The sequence below is a fragment of the Hipposideros armiger genome, unplaced genomic scaffold, assembly GCF_001890085.2.
Source record: "Hipposideros armiger isolate ML-2016 unplaced genomic scaffold, ASM189008v1 scaffold_187, whole genome shotgun sequence".
NCBI classification, from domain to species: domain Eukaryota; kingdom Metazoa; phylum Chordata; class Mammalia; order Chiroptera; family Hipposideridae; genus Hipposideros; species Hipposideros armiger.
Window position 1 is genome coordinate 1,556,454 of NW_017731537.1, and position 8,245 is coordinate 1,564,698.

An 8,245-nucleotide genomic window follows, 5' to 3' on the forward strand; every position below is an offset into this window, starting at 1 on the left:
TTTTTTCCTTCACGCCTCTCTCCCTTAGCTCCTGTTTCGATGTATGCCAGCTGCACTCTAGGCCTCATTGTGTCCTGGTTGTAGCTGCATGCTGACTCTCCTTTTGCAATTCTTCTGTATTTAAACCTCTTTCCTGATTCAATCTCTTCCTCCTCTTGTTTTTTTCCCCCCTTGTTTTGATTCAAGTACAGCTTCCAGTTGCTTCCTAAGAGGGTGAATGTTTTGAGTACTTACATGTCTGAAAACTGTCTTTATTCTACCATTTATCCTACCTGATTAATCTGAATAGATCAAGAGGCTGGACACATACTCTTAAAATTTTGAGGGCATTGCTCCAATATGTTTTAGAATCAATTCTTGGATTTGAGAAATGAATGCTATTTGACGTAAGGTTGGAGGTAGAGAGCCTGAGGGAATCTACCTGGCAGTGAGACTTCTGAGCTTAGAGTGGGGAGGGGAAACAGTGCTGAGGGTCCCACTGCTCAGTACACTGACTCATTTATCCCCATTCTCAGTCCTTGCCTTGGTGCTCGCCTCACTCTGCCTAATGTCACTAAATTCAAGCCTCCTCCAGTCCAAATTTTCTCGAGCATAAACCTGTTTCTCCGGAAAGGCAGGAAACCAGGGTCCAACCACTCACACTCCCTCTCTTTTTATCCCTATATGGACTTCACACCCACCTTCTGTGACACTGGCGCTTCTAAGAGCTGAGCCTCCAGAGGGCATCCAGGGTTACTCAGCATAGTTTTAGTCTAATCAGTCCTCCCTCCTCATCTGTTTTGTGTCTTCCCAAAATTTCTCCTCCATTCCTATCTCTTCTCTGTGCTCTCAGTCCTTGTGAAATAGAAACTTTGTTTTATACCTTTATTGTCTTTTTCTTAAAAGTTTTGAAGGAAGAGAGCATCTTTACTTTTCAAGTGATGGCACATGTTGCTTCTGTTCTGAGGCCTCCCCGACTCTGGGCTCCTCTGGTCCACTCTTCATTCCTCCCTCTAAGTTCTCAGAGTGCTCGGAACAGATCTCTAGTAGCTACTTTCTATTCTTTATTTATCATTTCTAAAAATACTACACCTATACTTTATATCATACATCTGAGCACTCGATCATATTTTGGTTTGCCTTTCTTTCAGGCATCAATAGGCATCACATTGTTGGACAAAGACTAACCTTTCGTATATAGCCCCACAATGCTTAAAATAGGTGCTCTCGGACCTAGTGTGCCCTAGGGTCACTTAGAGAACTTGCTAAACATGAAGACTTCACCTCACAGAAATTGCATATGACTGCGGTACAGTCCTGGGAACTGGATACCTAACAGGTACACCCACATGATTCTGACACAGGTAGTCTTGGACAATACTGTGAGATAAATAGTCTGAGGACACTTCTGAACACTGTTCAATAAAAAATGAGCTGATTATATTGGTTGATTTGTTGTTTTTCCCCATTTTATTTTTAAAAGGTTGGGATTCTGGTTTACCCTAATATGTCATCATGAATCTGACATTCATGAATTTATCTCTTTTCTTTAGACCTATTATACATTTTTCCTTTAATATCTCAGTATTACAAATTTCAAAAGTTTATTGTCAGCCATATAAAGTATAGTTCTATGTTATTTGTTGCCTTGATTTATTTCTTACAAGATTCACAGATATTGTAGTTATAAAATTCCTACATTTGGCAAATGTTTTGGTCAGCTCAGGCTGCCATAACAAAATATCATAAACCAGGTGGATTAAACAACAGAATTTTATTTTCTCACAGTTATGGAGGCTGAAAATTCGAGATCAGGGTACAAAGTACGGTTGGGTTCTGGTGAGGACCCTTTTCCAAGCTTGCAGACTTCCTGGCTTGCTGCCTTCTTTCTCACTGTGTGCTCACATGGCCCTTCCTTAGTGTGTGCATGTGGAGAGAGGTACAGAGAGACTGGGGGTGGGGGGCAGGGGGGGTGTCACTATCTCCTATCAGGGGTCCTATCAGGTTAGAGCCCCACCCTCATGACATCCTTTAACCTTAATTAGCACCTAAAAGCCCTACCTCCAAATACAATCACATTGGCTGCTGGGGCTGCAACATATAGACTGGGGTGGGGATGTGGGGGTGGGGGTGAGATACAGTTCAATCCAGAGCAGCAAACTAACACACAAAATACAGGTACAGCTAGAGCTACACATACACATGTGCACCCAAGTCTTGGGGCAGTACCTTGAATGTGACAGATGTTCAATAAACATTTATTTGTTATTATTTTTTTTAAGCTGAACCATCCTGCCATCTGTTGGCAGCTCAGCGGCAGCGCAGCTTGGACCAGGAATTGAACCGGCGACACTGTTGCTCAGAGCTTGCACGCTTGAGCGAGCTCTTAACCAACTGAGCCACTCGGCTGGCCCTAATTAACATTTATTTGATGAGTGAAATAGCCAACATCTAGAAAACAAAGCTATTAAATACCTAAGAAAAGAACACTATCTGCTGTGCTCTGCTTTATACAATGTCAATGTATGAAAATGTGGAAATATGCGTACCGAGATATTTGATATACAAAAGAATTCCCTAAGACTTCTTTGGGGCATAAGAAGCATTTAAAAATTTCATTTATACCTGTTTTGTTTTTGAAAAACCTTTCTTAAATAAATTGAGGTACATGTTTAAATGGATAAGAACTTCAGATGAAGTTGATAAAAGGAGCAAGTAATCATACTGACAATTTGGGGTGGTTTGTCTTCAATGGTTTCATGAAGACATAATTTTCAATAGTCTGAAGAAAAGGGAGGTGGAGATTCAAGCACTGGAAATGAAGTAGGTCCACTACATTTCACTGGCCGAAGTCAAGTCCCATGCCCACATCTGACTTTAAGAGTAGAGAGAGCATAATTCTCCCTAATATAAGGAGAAGTGGACTGGTCAATGAATAGTAGTACAGTCTGCCACCGTGACCGTGAGCTTTTTCAATGCAAAATCAACTGTATTCTCCAAGGTATTTTTTGAAACATTTTATTTTTACTTATTTGAGTATTAGTGACAATTCCTGACCACTGCATAGAAAATGAAAGCAAGAGATGACTTAGAGTTCTACAGCAGCTGGTAGATATGCAGCGATTTCTTTCCCACACCTCTATTTGACATCTGAGTGGATGTGAAGAGACAATTTCAGTCTTTGAGGCTTCAGAATTTATTGAAAGTGAAATAATTATGGTCTCTTGCTTTGCCTGAAAAAGCCAGAACCTGAAAAGTGTCCCCAAGGGAAGAGTAGCATTTAAGCACAACATGCTCTAGAAAAGAGAAATGCTGGCTCTTAAAAATCTGCTGAAAGCCTCCCTCAACAGATTTCTCATCTTTTCCTACTCAGAGAGCTGTGCGGTGAGTTCAATGAACAGAGACAGAAATCTAATCCAGCTGTCTAGCACAAGAAAGAGATACCCATCTTCCTCAGGACAGTATTCTCAGGACTCACGAAGCAGGAAAACTTTCTTCTCTTGGAAGGAGTGGTGAAGTAGGAAAATCACATTGTCTTCACCCTGAGTCTCCAAGGTGGGAACTATAACTTTTAATACCACTGTAACAGTCAGAACTTAATGTAGTTGTCTCATAAGCAATCAACAAGTACCACCAACTAACATTCTAAGATCCATGGCTCCACACCACATTCCTAGTACATACTGAAACAGTACCTGAGCAACACAATTTCTAAATAAATAGCTTCAAATTATTGGGGGTTAGGTGGATCATAGGCTAAAAGTTAAGAAAAGTGACTTAAACATGCTGTTTTGAGATTAAACAATCTTTTCCCTTCTGCATTTCATGAGGATTTCACTCATGTTTTCTCTTACTACTCATATGATTTCTGTGTTTTTTTTAACATTTATATTTCTATTTGAAATTTATCCTAATATTCAGTATGAGGATTATATTCAATTTTATATTTTTCCACATAGCTACTCAGTTTATCTCAATATCACCTATTAAAAGGCCATCATTTCCCAATGATCCAGGATACTGCCTTTAGAGTCTATATGACAACATATAGGGTTGTCATATGCAATTACGTCCACTTGTGGGTTTTCAATTCTGTTCTGCTAGTCTGTCTATTCAGGCACCATGATCACACTGTTATAACTATGTTTTAATATGTAGTTGGTCCACCTCAACCCCATTGATCTCTTTTCTGTGACTCCTTACACTTGGCTATTTTTTTATTTAAATGAAGTTTATAATGAACTTTTCTATCTCTAGGAAAGAAAACTTGATAGTAGTCTTATTGGGATTGTGTTAAATTTATAAATAAACTTAGGAAAAATTGATGCCTTTATGTTTTCTTTTTCTATCTAAGTATATGGGTACATTTTTCCATGTGTTCAAGTTAATTTTTGTGTCTTTAGGGACTGTTTTATAATTTTCTTCATTATATGTTTTGATATTTCTTCTTAGTTTTGTGCTTACCAGTATTTATTTCATTTGGATTATAATAAAAAGGGTCCTCTCTTTCATTACATCTTCTAAATGGTTTATTCTTCTAAACAGGAAAGTCTCAATAAATTTAAAAAGACTGAAATCATATCAAGTGTCTACTCTGACAGCAATGGTATGAAAACAAGAAAGCAATAACAAGAAAAAAAATGAAAAACACATGAACACACATGAAGCTAAATAACATTCTACTAAACAATGAACGGGTTAAAAATGAGGTCAAGAAAGAAGTGAAAAGATACAAAGAGACAAGTGAAAATAAAAACACAACAACACAAAATCTATGGGACAGAGCAAAAGCAATCCTAAGAGGGAAATTCACAGCAATACAGGCTTACCTAAAGAAACATGAAAAATCTCAAATAAACGATCTAACCTTAGACTTAAAGGCACTAGAAAAAGAACAATAATTAAAGCCCAAAGTGTAGAAGGAAAGAAATAAAGGTCAGAGTGCAAAGAAATGGAGTCTAAAAAATACAATACAAAAAATTAATGAAACCAAAAGCTGGTTCTTTGAAAATATGAAAGCAATTAATAAACCTTTAGTCAGGCTCATAAAGAAAAAAAGACAGAGGAACCAAATAAAAAAATCAGAAATGAGAGAGAAGTAGTGACAATGAAGACCACAGAAATACAAAGAACTATCAGAAAATATTGCAATTTTATTGCAAACACATTGGACAATCTGGAAGAAATGAATAAATTCCTAGAAATACACAAATTTCCAAGACTGAAGAAGAAGAAACAGAAAATTTGGATGGACTAATTACTACTAACAAAATTGAATCAATAATCAAAAAACTCCCAACAAACAAAACTCCTGAATCACATGGCTTCACAGGTAAATTTTACCAAACATTCAAAGAAGAATTAACACCTGTCATTCTCAAACTATTCCAAAAAATTCACGAGGTAGAAAAGCTCCCTATCTCATTCTACAAGTCCACCATAAAATTACCCTGATTCCAAAACCAGACAGACATTTATATATATATATATATATATATATATATATATATATATATATATATATATATACACACACACACACACACACACACACACACANACACACACACACACACACACACACACACACACAAACAAACAATGTAGGGAATATAGCCAATCATATTGTAATAATTATGTATGGTACTAGGTGGGCACCAGACTAATCAGGGAGATCACTTCATAATTATGTCTAACCATTATACTGCACACCTGAAATTAATATAAAATAATATTGTCAATTGTATTTGAAAAAAATAAAAAAAATTTAGAAAGCATACAATATTTAGGGGTCAAATTAACAAACTATGTGTAAGACTTGGCACTTTGAAAACCACAAACACTGTTGTAGAAAATTATAGAAAAGTTGAGTTAATGGAGTGATAGTCCATGTTAATGGATTGAGAGACTCAATATTATTAGGTGCCAAGTCAATAAATTGAACCCAATCATAATAAAAATCCCAGCAGTTTTAAAAAGTTGATGAACTAATTTTAAAATGTATATGGACAATAACAGAAAGATAACTGGAAAATCCCAAACTATGTGAAGATTAAATAACACATGGATCAATGAAGAAACCTCAAGAAAAATTTTAAAATATTTTTATCTAAATTAAAATAAAAATACAACTCACCAAAATTTATGGAATGCAGCAAAAGCAGTGCTTAGAGATAAATTTTTAGCACTCACTGTGTATATTAGAAAAGATCTAAAATTAATAATCTAAGCTTCCACATTAGAAACAGTAAGAAGGAGAAATAGTAAGAAATAGTAAGAAGGAGAAGATGTCAATGAAATTAAAAACAGGAAAGCAATAGAAAAAATGAGCAAAATCAACAGCTGGTTCTTTGAAAAAATTTATGAAATTAATAACCCTCTAGACAGACTAAGAAAAAAAGAGGACACAAATTACTAACATCAGAAATGAAAGACGAGACATCACTACAGGCCTTATGTACATTAAAATGATAATAAAAGAATACTATGAACAAGTCTATGCCCACAAATTTAATCACCCTACATGAAATGGCCCAATACCTTGAAAGGCACAATTTGCCAAAACTCACAAGAATAAACAATCTTAACACACCTATATCTATTAAATACATTTAATCAATAATTAATAACCTTCCAAAACATAAGGCATCAGGCCCAGATGGGTTCACTGATGATATCTACCTAACGTTTAAGGAAGAAATTATACTCATTCTCTACATTCTTTTACAGAGGATAGAAGCAGAGAGGATGTGTGTGGCGCAACAAGAGCTCTCTCATTTACTGCTGGTGAGAATGCAAAATGGTACAGCCACGCTGGAAGACAGTTTGGTGATTTCTCAGAAAACTAAATATACTCTTGCCATATGATCCAGTACTCACACTCTTTGATATTTATCCAAAGGAACTGAAAATATGCGTTCACACAAAAGCCTGCATATGGATGTTTATAGCAGCTTTATTCATAATTGAAAAACTTAAAAGAAACCAAGATGTCCTTTAGTGGGTAAATGGATAAATGAACTATGGTACATCCAAAAAATGGAATATTATTCAGTGCTAAAAAGAAATGAGGTATGAAGCCATGAAAAGATGTGGAGGAAGCTTAAACATATATTATGATACTAAGTGAAGATGCCAATCTGAAAAAGCCATGTGCTGTATGATTCCAATCTGAAAGGCTACATATTGTAAAACTATATGATATCACATTCTGGGAAAGGCTAAACTACGGGGACAGTAAAAAGATCAGCGGCTGGCAGGAGTTGGAGGTGGGGGAAGAGACAAACAAGTGGAGAACAGAGAACTTTTACGGCAGTGAAAATGCTCTGTATGATACTATAATTATGGATACATATCTTTATACATTTGCCAGAAACCCATTGGAAGTAGAACACCAAGAGTAAACCCTAAGGTAAACTATGGATTTTGGGTGATTATGATGTATCAATTAAGTTCACCAATTGTAACAAATGTACCACTCTGGTGGGGGATCTTTATAAAGAAGGAAGCTGTGCCTATGTGAGAACAGGGAGAATATAGGAAATCTCTGTACTTTCTACTCAATATCACTGTGAACCTAAAAACTGCTCTAAAAAATTGTCTTAAAAATTTTATATGGAAATCCCAAGGATCTCCAATAATAAAAACTATTTTTAAAAAATCAAAGTTTGAGGATTTACACTCTCTGATTTCAAGACTTATCATAAAGCTACAGTAATCAAGACAGTATAAAATGGCATACTGATAGACATATACATCAATGGAACAAATCTGATCAACACATTTTTTAATAAAGGTGCCAAGACAATTCAATGGTGAAATTATAGTTCTTTCAATAAATGGACCTAGAATTAGATACCTATATAGTAAAAAATAAATAAATAAATACTCAAAATAATCATAAACTCCAAATTAAAAGTTTAAACTATAAAACTGTAAAAATAAGAGGAAAACTTTGTATTCTTTGGGTCAGAAGGTATTTCATAAATTAAACACAACATCTCTAACTATAAAAGGAAAAAAGTACAAATTGGACTTCATAAAAGTAAAAACTTCCTTTCTCTAAAACACAGAATTTCAAAAGTGAAGCTGCTAGCTGCAGACTAGAGAAAAATATTCAAAATAAAAAAATATCCAACTAAGTATATCTGATAAAGATATTGTATCAATAATATATAAGGAACACTTACAACACAATAAGAAGACTAGCAACCATTAAAAAAATAAAGCTGATTTTATTAAAGGATTCAGTGAGACCTATACTCTA